The 13596-nt window shown below is 47.6% G+C and overlaps 1 pseudogene; it reads left to right on the top strand.

The window, feature by feature from the left end:
- The first annotated feature begins 9381 nt into the window (after positions 1–9381).
- LOC129560162 (ribonuclease H2 subunit C pseudogene) lies at positions 9382–9892 on the top strand (annotated as a pseudogene).
- Positions 9893–13596: the final 3704 nt, after the last annotated feature.

The raw sequence follows: 13596 nt of genomic DNA, 5'->3' as shown, positions 1-13596 counted from the left end.
TCTTGTTCAGCCTCAGCCTCCAGCTCACACACTTCCAGCAGTTCTCCACTTTCTGTTTCCAAGCTTGCTGTGCCCTCCGCCAGAAAATGCTTGCCCAGTTCATAACCATGTGGTTTGCTCCCTGGAGTCTCTGCTGATGGCCTCCATCTGATCCATCCACATCTGGTCCTGTCACCAGATGACAACCCTGAAATAGACCCCAATGCCAGGCCCCTCTGTCTCCATCACTGCTTCTCTGAGTGCAGCCATCTTCCCTTCCCACCAGCCTCCTAATAGACTCACTGCTTCCATTCCTGTCCCTCTGATCCTTCCTCAAATAACAGGCAGAGTATTCTTTTAAAAATTCAGTTCTGATCATGTTACTTTCCTGTTCAAAATGATGCTAAGTCTTCCAGAGACCTTTGCATGAATCTAGCTTTTATCTAGCCTCCAGGGCTTCTCTGACCCAGCCCCTGCCTTTCTCTGTGACTTCATCTTTTGCTTCCCCTGCTTCCTACAGTCATCTCTGCTTCAATCATCCTTTCTTAGTCCCCCTCCTCTCTCTTGCCACAGGGTCTTTATACTGGTTCTTGCCCCTGCTTAATACACACCACCTCCCTCACCTCTTTACCTAATGTAATTTCAATTTATACTTGACACTCCAGATTTAAAAGTCATTGCATCGAGGAGGTCTTCCACGCCCCCCACCAGCCTGGCCTGGGTCAGGTCTCCTATTAAATGACCCCCTTGTCTCTGGGATGACCCCTTTGAAGGCCTCACCCTATCTGTGATAATCTGATCATCATCTTCCCCTCTATAGTCTTACACTTGTCCCATTTTCCTCTGCACTCCCAGAGCCAGGGCTGACTGGGCTCGGTGTCAGCCACAAGGATTGCAGATCCTCGATAAACACACGACGAGTGGATGAAAGAATTAGTAAATGGACACAGAGGCTGAATCAACACCATCTCTAGGATCTCCATCCCAAGCTCAGAGCTAAGTATGCATAGGCACTACTTTAAGCTCCCCCAGGCCCTCTGCTAAGGGAACACTCTGTCCTTCCCTCTTTCCCTCTCCTTTCCCCTCCTAAATTAAGTTTGGTGACTCTGGGTGGCACAGCGTACCTCAGTCAAGCCTGCAGGCTTTGTCCAGAAGGCCCTATTTGCCTGGAATTAGAAGGTGGCGTCTTGCCATCTATAAACTCCTTCTGTGGCCTCCAACAATCCTTCTGTCAGAGACTTGCTAATGCTTTGACTTTCTTTTCCCTTCGTCTCCATCCAATATTTAATAAGCTGCCAGAGTCTGTGGCTACTCAGAGCTCGTCTAAGTCTCCCTGGGGCACAAAACTATGTAAATTGCCTGCTGGGATTTATAAAGAAAGATGTCCCGGAGCCAAACCCATTAGGACACTCATCTCAGGCCAGCTCCATGGGTCAAATCAGATGCCGCTGTGACAGGTGCATGCCACACACCTGGGCCTCCCGAGGTCAAGCCCCATATCTGAACTGGGCTGCAAAATGACCCTCAGGACCCAAAGAATCCTTTCCAATCTGCTGAGGATAAACTCAGACCAACACGAAAGAGAGAGAAGGTTTTGGCACAAAGTGTCCTCAGTCTTGCTGGTTGAGGAGAGAGTCACAGTCCAGAGCTGAGGTCAAAATATATTTAGCCAGGAGCAGTGAAACATTTTAAGTAGAAAATGTCAGCTAGGCTGACTAATCATCTCAAAAGGCAACAGGGGAAGAGGGGAAAGGAAGCAGAGTGAAGGCTAAGCAAGAAAACATCAGCAAAAACATCAAACACCCTGTCCCAACACACAGCAGGGAGCCGGAGGGGGACTAGCAGAAGAAATGGCATCAGAGGAAAGAAACTGCAGCAGCGGAGCAGAAAGTGGGGCGCAGGAGGGGCTGCCGGCTTCAGCACCGAGACATGCCCCCTGTAACCCTGGCTCCCAGCAGGCATCCTGTAAGAAGGTCTGCTGTGCCGGGACCACCATCAGGCCACACACTGACCAGGAAATGAGCAGCAGACACTACATCGGCGGTCCCCTGGCAGAGCTACGTGGCCCCAGTGAGAGACAGTGGCTGGCATCCTGGCCCCACCCCATGCAGACCCTTCCTGACTCTCATCCCCATGAGCAGTGCTGACTCAGAAGGTGAACCACCTCCTGGAGGGTCCAGTCTCCCCTCCAGATGGTCTCCCCCTTATAATCCTGCTTCATCCTCTTTTATATTCTCTCTGTCTGATGAGGGTTTCCCAGATGGCTAAGTAGTAAAGAATCTGCTTGCCTGTGCAGGAGACGCAAGAGACGTGGGTTTGATCCCTGGGTGAGAGGGATCCTTGGAGGAGGAAATGGTAATCCACCCCAGTATTCTTGTCTGAAATATTCCATGGACAGAGGAGCCTGGTGGGCTACAGTCCATGGGGTCACAAAGAGTCGGACACAACTGTGTGACTGAGCATGAGCACATGCTCTGTCTGATGAATAAAAGCAAGCCCCAGATACTCACATTTTAAAAACCAAGTACCCCTGGAGGCTGAGTTTACCTTTGCCGCCTATAATAAAACTGAAACACCCTGACAAGGACAATAACTGGCTTTATTCAAACGTGTTCTCAGTACGTCTGACACCACCCTCTCCACACAGCTCCAGCACACCCCCGTGCCTTTCCAAAGGCTACTTCTGCTCCAATGCCTCCCCCAGCCCTACCTACTGAACTCTTACTTGGCCTTCACCTCCTCCACGGAACCCTTTCCAACTTTTCTACCCACCTTCCCCTCTCCGTCCCCCTCTTTATTCCAGCTCTGTTCATATTATAGCACCGTAGAGACCTGGAATGAAACCAGAAGGGGTGCTCTTCATGGAGGTGAAGACAGCCTCAGTGTCCTGTAAACCCCTGGGCCAAGTCAATCACTACTTGGCACACGGACGACGCTGAAGTGCTTGTGGAATGAATGAGTGCCTGCACAAACGACCAGGCCCTAAACACCACTGGGGTGTTCATGCTGCTGTGGGTGAGAACTAGGGCTTAATTATCAGATGCACTGGTGCATTTAACCCAGGAATGAACCCCGATGGTGCTTAAGTTTTAAAAATTATTATTGCAGACCGACCTGCTGCTGCTGCTGCTAAGTCACTTCAGTCGTGTCCGACTCTGTGCGACCCCACAGACGGCAGCTCACCAGGCTCCCCCGTCCCTGGGATTCTCCAGGCAAGAACACTGGAGTGGGTTGCCATTTCCTTCTCCAATGTGTGAAAGTGAAAAGTGAAAGTGAAGTTGCTCAGTGGTGTCTGACCCTTAGCGACTTCATGGACTGCAGCCTACCAGGCTCCTCCATCCATGGGATTTTCTAGGCAGGAGTACTAGAGTGGCTTGCCATTGCCTTCTCTAGCAGAGCGACCTAAGAACAATTAAAAACACAGACTAGAGCAGTATGAAATATGATGGGGAAGAAAATGACATGGATTTTAACCCCAGGAACACTATTCAAAATGACACAGCTGATGGCCATCAGGCGATCCAGGTCCCCAGAACTCCACATGTCCCCCGGATCATTTTGCAGAGAATCTTCCCCTTCCTCTCACCCAATCCAGTCATCTGGACTTGGACAGCATTGAGTCCTTTCCCAGCCTCAGGGACCCCAACGACCTTCCCTTGCCAACAATTGTTTATTTGTGGAAGCAGGCACAGAAATGTGGGAGCAGGAGAGACCTGGGCCTGGATTCAGGGTCTGTCACTCCCTGGCAGTGCAACTTCTAACAAGTTACTTCACTTCTCTGGGCCTCAGTTTCCACATCTGGAAAATGGGTGGACTTTTACCTACCTGAGGGATTGTTTGGAGAACAACAAGACAGATGATGGCCATTAACAGACGCAGTACAGTGTCTGACATTGAGTGGACAATGGACACAGCCAAGTTCCCTTCTCTTCCTCTGCATTAGGTATTTCTCTCTGTCTTCTTCACTGGCCAGTCTGCACGTCCCCCATGAAAAGCTTCACTCAGTACCCACGTGGACCAAGGAGACGCACTTGACACAGATAACCCTCAGCAGCTCCTCCCCTCTGGCTGCCTCAGTTTCTCATACCTGAAAACCCATTTCCTGCCTCTTGCTCACTGATCCTCCTTTGAGAGCACTGCTCTACATGCCAGGCACAGTGGTAAGGAGGTGAATGAGGCTCCTGCTGTCACTGACCAATGGAGTTTTCCCAACTGCATGTGCTCCAACCTGGGAAAAGAGTGTGGGAATGAGGGCAAGGCTCTGATACCTCCTTTAGGACTCAACTCAGACACTGTGTTGGCTCCCAGGGGTTCCCAAGGCTGCCATAACAAACTTTACCAACTCAGCGGCTTCTAACAACAGAAATTTGTTCTCCCATGTTCTGGAGGCTGGAAATCCAAAATCAAGGTATCGGCAGGGCTGGACTCCCTGTGAAGGCTCTAAGGAAGAATCTTGCCTCATCTCTTCAGCGTCCAGGGGCTCCTGGAAAACACTGCCATTCCTTGACAGGTAGCTGGATTGCTCCAATCTTTGCCTCCATCATCACACAACCTTCTCTGCATGTCCTCCTCAGTGTCCCATTGGACTTGGGGCTTACCCTAACTCGTATGATCGCATCTTGATCCTTACCTTATTATATCTGCAAAGACCTTCCTTCCAACCAAGGTCACATTCTGAGGTTCCGAGTTGACATGAACTTGGGGAGGAGGCATCATCTATCCCACATAGACAATATCTCCCCCGAGAAGGCATCCTGATGACCCGCACCATCCTCTGTCCCAGGCTGGGCCACCACGACAGACTCCTCCTTATCTTCCCTTTTCATCAGGGGCATCTCATGGGTGGGGACCATGTCAGAGAAGGTACTCAGTAAATGTGTATTGAACTGAACTAAACCATTTCATTGGAGAAGGAAACAGCAACACACTCCAGTATTCTTGCCTGGAGAATCCCATGGACAGAGGAGCCTGGTGGGCCACAGTCCATGGGGTCAAAGAGTTGGACACGACTGAGCGACTAAACCATCACAAAACCATTTCACAGGGACTAGCAACTCTTTGATGGACTCCATGGTCAATGGATACAAAATAGAGCTTCGGAGAAGTTTCCCAAAATCTCAAGGTGAGCTATGTTAGGATCCATGAGGAGAAGCCTAGGGTCAGGCACAAGAAATGATCTAAGAGAACTCATCCGTTAGCACAATGCCACCACCATGTCCTATTCTCGGTCTAGCTGACATAAGCCTTTGGGGTGACATGGTGAGAGGTTGCACGTTAACACAGAAGCCAATGCTGAGGGGGCTGGAGGGAGGAATCTGGTTTCTGAAATGTCAGCTCTCATGCAGTCTTATAGGAATTCTAGTCTTCTGTTCAAACACCACGTCATTCTCTTCATGTAGAGAGTTTGGGTTTTGTTTTCCCTGAAGATATCCACAAGTCTCTTTTCCTCTTCATTTCACGTGTTTGATTTAATTAGGATTCCAGGGCCTGTGGTCCAGAAATCCCCAGTGATGCTCCCAGAACAAGTTGATGGTCCAGACACTGGTGATTTGAGGACAGAGATTCAAGAATCCCAAGTGTTTGTAAGTTAAGGAGACGCAATCACAAGAGCCTGGTCCTATTCAAAATTGGAGGTTCTTTCAGCAATTTCCCCAAAAGACCCTCTGGCTCTCCTCACATTCAGAGACCAGAGGCCACCCTAGGGCAACTGCAAAATCAAAACCCTCTGAGACGGCCTGGAAGTGAGGCAATGTGGAGACATCCATACTCAAGATAAGACTGAGGAGAAAATAGCAGAATTCATTAGCGGAGCCTCTGAGACACTTATCTTTTGTGAAGTGTTGGAGAAGAAAACAGAATTAATCCCCACTTTGGCTATAGATGTGTTTGACTTAACTTATCTGCAGGGCAAAACTAAGGATGCTAGTGGGTTTGAGAGGGCCCAGATAATTCTTCTCTTGAGACTGAAACCACAGGGTCTGTGCACACAGGTGTAACAATTGCTTTTTACTTGATAAGTCGTGTCCAACTCTTTTGAGATCCCACGGACTGTAGCCTGCCAGGCTCCTCTGTCCATGGGATTATCCAGGGAAGAATACTGGAGTGGGTTACCATTTCCTTCTCCAGGGGATCTTCCCAGACCAGGGATTGAACCCACATCTCCTGCATTCACAGGCAGATTCTTTACCTGTTGAGCCATCAGGGAAGCCAGCATAACAATTAGCCTTCAGAAAATGTTTGCTGAGTGAAGTGATCCACGAATGACAATGACTAACATATACTACACCCCCTTACTAAGCACTCTACCCACATTACCTGGCTCAGGTATCACAAGACTCCCAGATTCTCCTCAGCACCTTCCTGAAACCCTATATAAAATACCTTCTGGAATTTCCCTGGCAGTCCAGTGGTTAAGACTCTGTACTTCCAATGCAGGGGATAAGGGTTCAATTCCTGGTCAGGGAACTAAGATCCTGCATGCTGTAAAGCCAAAAAAGAAAAAAAAAATCAACTGTCTAAAATAAAATACAGCCTCCACCCCACCCACTGCATTATTCTTTCTCACCCCTTTGTCTTTCTTTCATACCTTTCATCATAACTATTTATTATTTAATTTGCTTTCCTGACTTTATTTAGCTGATGCCCTCACCCAAATGGAAGTCCCATGAGGACGGAGAACAGGGTTGCCTTGGCCACATCTGTCTCCTTGGTTCCTGACACAGAGAAGGTAACCAACACAGGTTTGCTCAACAAATGAAGGCTCAACCCCTCCAGGAGAGGGCTGCAGGAAGACCACTCTGCAGGCAGCCAGGGGGAGGGTGGAGGAGTCCCGGGAGTTTAGACGCTGCTATTCCCATCCCACGATGAGCTACAGCTGTCAATAGAACAGCAAGGACTTGGGAAACAAGGTAGCAGAATCCACAGGGAGCTGGAACCAACTGAGCACAAAGAGGAGGAGGTGGGAGCAAGGAAGAGAGAGCACGCAGTTGCTCGCTTGACTGACTCTCGGGCTGACTGTGCCATCAGCAGAGAAGTGCAGGTCAAAGGCACAGGGAGGTTCGCCTTGGGGCTGCTGGCCAGGAGGTGGGAGCCCAGAGACAGGGACTGAGGCCTCCCATGTCCAGAGCGGTGTCCCCTGTACCCCGGGGTTGGCACAGCCCCATGGATCTGTAATCTTGCCTACGGTCTGTCTGTCTGGGGCTTCCCAGGCGGTGCAGTGGTAAAGAATCTGCCTGCCAATACAGAAGAGGAAAGAGATGCAGGCTCGATCCAGGGTTGGGAAGATCCCCTGTAGAAGGAATTGGCAGCCCACTCCAGTATTCTTGCCTGGAGAATCCCATGGACAGAGGAGCCTAGTGGGCTACAGTCCAGGGGATCACAAAGAGTCAGACACAACTGAAGTGACTGAGTACATAGTCTGTCTCCCCCACTAGATCTTAGGGACCCATCTCAGAACCCTCTTTTGAGACTTTCCAGTCACCACTGAAAACATCTCTAACAGCGGTTTGCGTGGTGACCTTTCATGTCTGCAGAGGAGGCTATATGGCAGCTTCTGAGTGGATGAGAGCACAGATGGAGACAAAGTGCCTGGCTGTGTGACCCTGAGAAAATTAACCAACCTCTCTGTTTCTCAGTTTCCTCCTCTCTAAATTGGGGATTATGATAACACATGCCTCCTCATAGAGTTTTTGCAAGGATTAACTGAATTAATATACATAAGTGCTATCTGTGGGTTGACTGTTAATACCATTTCTGCTACTAAATATAATGCACTACAGAGAGCTATCTGTAGCTATGTGGCCTTGAGGACATCTCTTAACCTCTCTGAGTATCAGGGTCCCCTGTGGTAAAATGGAGATGATGATGCTATCTCACTGTAGTGGGTTGAATTATGGCCCCAAAACATAAAACCTTATTTGGAAAAAAAAAGATCTTTGCAAATGCAGTTATATAAAGGATCTCAGGATGAGATAATCCCAGATTAACTAGGCAGATCATAAATCAAACGGCAAATGTCCTTTAAGAGAAAGAGTGAGGGAGATTTGAGGCACAGAGGCAAAGATGAAGGCAGAGACTGGAGTTACACAGCCCACAAGCCACGGAATGCCTGAAGCCATCAGAAACCCAAAGAGGCAAGGAAGAGTCCTTCCTCATCTAAAGCCTCTAGAAGGGGAGCAACCCTGCCAATACCTTGATTTTGGACTTCTGGACTCCAGAACTTGAGATAATACATTTCTATTGTTTCAGACGATGGGACTGTTACAGCACCTACAGAAAAGCAGTAACTCCTTCATAGGATTCCTGCAAATTAGAAAAGATAACATCCGTAAGGGCTTCTCTGGTGGCGCTAGGGGTAAAGAATCTGCCTGCTAATGCAGGAGATGCAGGTTCAATCACTGGGTAGGGAAGATCCCCTGGAGAAGGAAATGGTAACCCACTCCAGTATTCTTGCCTGGAGAATCAGACAGAGGAGCCTGACGGTCTACAGTCCATGGGGTTGCAAAAGAGTCGAACAAGACTTAGCAACTAAACAGCAACAACATTGCTATAATTTACCTCCCTTCTCTGGACCTTTGTCTCCCCACCTGTAAAATCAGCATTTACATGCAATAAAGGTGTCCAGGTTTTTGCTACCTTCTGCCAGCTCCTTCACCCTTCAGCTCCCTCACACGGCAAGTTGGGACCATGTTATAATCATTCCTTTTCTCTCTCTTTCTACCTCTGTCCATCATCTCAAAGATCCATGACGGACGTGTCCCCAGCGAACGGTCTTCATGTCTCTATATCCATCATGGAGCATGGTGAGCACTTGCCCTTATCCCCATCTTCAAACTGGAGGTGGCGATGAGATCACATAATCCTGAGCAGTCACCCTCCAGATCTTCCAGTCTGAAAGAAGACCCTGGGCAAGCTACTCAACCCCACTAGGACATGACTGCCAAAATTATATTTTAGGAATGATAATATCCTCCTCCTTCTCAGGGCTTGATGAGGAGGAAGCACTTAAGGTGACCATATAAATGTCGAAGGCAAAAATAGTAACCAGGTATGGTGGAGGTAATAACACATAGAGAAGTAAAAATGTGCAGTGACATTAAGAATGCCAATGCCGTTTGAAATATAAATGCACAGTGACATTGTAAATGACGGTGATAGCAGAAAGGAAGGGAAGAATGAGATGGCGATGCTTCACGGGGGTACTGGATGGGTATCTGTCGCCAGACTATGCAAAGGGGCTCCCTAACGACTCCCCCTGGCTCCATTCTCTCCTCTTGTCACCCTTGCCCTGCCACCAGGAGTCAGGATTGGAGCGACACTCCTAGCAGAAGTGGGGGAACAATAGATCCATTTATCTTTAAAAAAAATAAAGCTGGCCTGCAAGCTACGGAGTCGCGACGGACTATGGAGAACAGCGATGAGCAAGCCATCGACAAGCGCTGCACCCACCTGCGCCCTGATACCCTGGCCGATCCCTCCCTCCTCTCGCTGCACCTTCTGCCCTGCGAGGTCTGGGTTAACCCGCCCACCTCCGCGGGGCGCTTCTTCGGCCCAGCCAGCCATCCGCCAGGGTCCCGACGCACTGGAAGGGTCGTTTCGGGGCTGCAGTCTACGTGGCGAGGAGGTGGTGGTGCTGCCCGACTTCGTGGGATGGGTGATGACAGAAGAGAAGGCAGAGATGTTGGGGAGGCGGGATGCTTACAAGCGAGAGGAGCAGGAACTGGCGGAAGCCCCAGAGGCGCTGGAGGGGGACCTTGATCCGGACTTGCACCGCTTGATTGGACTCACAGCCAGTTTCAGCAGCTTCACCCTGTAGGGCCTAGAATCTATCCCTGGTCCGGAAGCCAAAGTGTGTGAGGCCCTCACCTGGTGCACCCTCGCTGTAGCGATTCATGCACAGGTACCCGAAGACTGAGAACCAGAGCTTAAAATTGAAAGCCACCGATCCCTTCACCCCAAAAAACCCCTTCTTCAGTGTGGAGCCAGAGTCCCTCAGGCAATAAAGGAGCTCTTCACAGAAAAATCAATCAATCAATCAATCTGACCGGATCACTTCCTTTCTTAAATCTCTTGCATGGTTAGTTCAGTACAGTTCAGTCGCTCAGTCGTGTCCGACTTTGCGACCCCATGAATCACAGCACGCCAGGCCTCACTGCCCATCACCAACTCCCGGAGTTCACTCAAACTCATGTCCATCGAGTCGGTGATGCCATCCAGCCATCTCATTCTCTGTCGTCCCCTTCTCCTCCCACCCCCAAGCCCTCCCAACATCATACTCTTTTCCAGTGAGTCAATTTATCCCATGAGGTGGCCAAAGTATTGGAGTTTCAGCTTTAGCATCAGTCCTTCCAATGAACACCCAGAATTGATCTCTAGAAAGGACTGGTTGGATCTCCTTGCAGTCCAAGGGACTCTCAAGAGTCTTCTCCAGCACCACAGTTCAAAAGCATCAATTCTTCGGCGATCAGCTTTCTTCACAGTCCAACTCTCACATCCATACATGACCACAGGAAAAACCATAGCCTTGACTAGACGGACCTTGGTTGGCAAAGTAATGTCTCTTCTTTTTATTATGCTATCTAGGTTGGTTATAACTTTCCTTCCAAGGAGTAAGCGTCTTTTAATTTCATGGCTGCAATCAGCATCTGCAGTGATTTTGGAGCCCCAAAAAATAAAGTCTGACACTGTTTCCACTGTTTCCCCATCTATTTCCCATGAAGTGATGGGACCAGATGCCATGATCTTCGTTTTCTGAATGTTGAGCTTCAAGCCAACCTTTTCACTCTCCTCTTTCACTTTCATCAAGAGGCTTTTGAGTTCCTCTTCATTTTCTGCCATAAGGGTGGTGTCATCTGCATATTTGAGGTTATTGATATTTCTCCCGGCAGTCTGGGTTCCAGCTTGTGCTTCTTCCAGCCCAGCGTTCCTCACGATGTACTCTGCATAGAAGTTAAATAAGCAGGGTGACAATATTCAACCTTGATTTACTCCTTTTCCTATTTGGAACCAGTCTGTTGTTCCATGTCGTTTTAACTGTTGCTTCCTGACCTGCTTACAGGTTTCTCAAGAGGCAGGTCAGGTGGTCTGGTATTCCCATCTCTTTCAGAATTTTCCATAGTTTATTGTGATCCACACAGTCAAAGGATTTTGCATAGTCAATGAAGCAGAAATAGATGTTTTTCTGGAACTCTCTTGCTTTCTCCATGATCCAGCGGATGTTAGCAATTTGATCTCTGGTGCCTCTGCCTTTTCTAAAACCAGCTTGAACATCTGGTTCACATATTGCTGAAGCCTGGCTTGGAGAATTTTGAGCATGACTTTACTAGCGTGTGAGATGAGTGCAATTGTGCGGTAGTTTGAGCATTCTTTGGCATTGCCTTTCTTTGGGATTGGAATGAAAACTGACCTTTTCCAGTCCTGTGGCCACTGCTGAGTTTTCCAAATTTGCTGGCATATTGAGGGCAGCACTTTCACAGCATCATCTTTCAGGATTTGAAATAGCTCAGTTGGAATTCCATCACCTCCACTAGCTTTGTTAGTAGTGATGCTCTCTAAGGCCCACTTGACTTCACATTCCAAGATGTCTGGCTCCAGGTGAGTGATCACGCCATCGTGATTATCTTGGTCGTGAAGATCTTTTTTGTACTGTTCTTCTGTGTATTCTTGCCACCTCTTCTTAATATCTTCTGCTTCTATTAGGTCCATGCCACTTCTTTCCTTTATCGAGCCCATCTTTGCATGAAATGTTCCCTTGGTATCTCTAATTTTCTTGAAGAGATCTCCTGTTTTTCCTATTCTGTTGTTTTCCTCTATTTCTTTGCATTGATCGCTGAGGAAGGTTTTCTTATCTCTCCTTGCTATTCTTTGGAACTCTGCATTCAGATGCTTATATCTTTCCGTTTCTCCTTTGCTTTTCACTTCTCTTCTCTTCACAGCTATTTGTAAGGCCTCCTCAGACAGCCATTTTGCTTTTTTGCATTTCTTTTCCATGGGGATGGTCTTGGTCCCTGTCTCCTGTACAATGTCACGAACCTCCGTCCAGAGTTCATCAGGCACTCTATCAGATCTAGTCCCTTAAATCTATTTCTCACTTCCACTGTATAATCATAAGGGATTTGATTTAGGTCATATCTGAATGGTCTAGTGGTTTTCCCTACTTTCTTCAATTTCAGTCTGAATTTGGCAATAAGGAGTTCATGATCTGAGCCACAGTCAGCTCCTGGTCTTGTTTTTGCTAACTGTATAGAGCTTCTCCATCTTTGGCTACAAAGAATATAATCACTCTGATTTCGGTGTTGACCATCTGGTGATGTCCATGTGTAGAGTCTTCTCTTGTGTTGTTGGAAGAGGGTGTTTGCTATGACCAGTGCGTTCTCTTGGCAAAACTCTATTAGCCTTTGCCCCGCTTCATTTCGTGCTCCAAGACCAAATTTGCCTGTTACTCCAGGTGTTTCTTGACTTCCTACTTTTGCATTCCAGTCCCCTATAATGAAAAGGATGTCTTTTTGGGGTGTTAGTTCTAAAAGGTCTTATAAGTCTTCATAGAACCGTTCAACTTCGACTTTTCAGCATTACTGCATGGTTAGGAAGAAAGTTGGAGAAGGCAATGGCAAGCCACTCCAGTACTATTGCCTAGAAAATCCCATGGATGGAGGAGCCTGGTAGGCTGTAGTCCATGGGGTCGCTAAGGGTTGGACACGGCTGAGTGACTTCACTTTCACTTTTCACTTTCACACATTGGAGAAGGAAATGGCAACCCACTCCAGTGTTCTTGCCTGGAGAATCCCAGGGATGGGGGAGCCTGGTGGGCTTCCGTCTTTGGGGTCACACAGAGTCGGACACGACTGAAGTGACTTAGCAGCAGCAGCAGCAGCAGGAAGAAAGTCAAACTCCATTTCCATACCCATAAGGTCCTTTGTATGTGTAAGAATAAACAGCCTCTACTTTAGGTAACAGATAACATGATAACAGAGGGCCCACCCAAGAGGCACTCAGCCAATGCTAATTTCCTTGATGCCCCCACACTTTCTATTCTGTTCAACAGAGCAGAAAGAGAACTCTCTTATTTGCCTACTAACAAACAATGTTTAGCTATTAGCTGAAGTTGACTAAATAGATCTCAGATTGTTGGCCACTGGTTCCCCATCCTGTGGCCTATGGGGACACAGTGACCTGCTCTTTCACTCCCAGCGAATGTGGTCAAAGTCTTAGATTCTCAAGAAATTTTCAAGGAGATATTTTTACCCTCAAAATTGCTTCCATCTTTTCACCTAGTATGTTGATTTATTTTATTATTCAGTGACTGAAAATTCATGAAATTTTGTGGTTAGAGTAAAAATGTCACACACAGTTCCATATGTCCATGCAGTGGGGCTGAGAAAATCTGACAATGAAAACCACCATTTCTTTCCCTAGAGTTTAAGGGCCTCCAGTCTCCTCTCTCTTTCTTTCTTTCTTTTTTTTTTTTGCTTATAATATTTATCCCCTTAATCAGTAACATTGCTTTAAAAAATTATAATTAGATACAAGACTCTATAAATAAGGATAATGGTCAAAGCACTGTATTTTCTTAAATTAGTTTCAAAATTCAAATTCTCAAATACAAATGTATTATTTTGG

This window comes from Moschus berezovskii, chromosome 16, assembly GCF_049115385.1.
Source record: "Moschus berezovskii isolate FMDL1 chromosome 16, NW_MosBer_1.0, whole genome shotgun sequence".
Classification (NCBI taxonomy): Eukaryota; Metazoa; Chordata; class Mammalia; order Artiodactyla; family Moschidae; genus Moschus; species Moschus berezovskii.
Note: the sequence above shows the minus strand (reverse complement) of the source record. Positions and strands in the feature narration are given on the sequence as shown.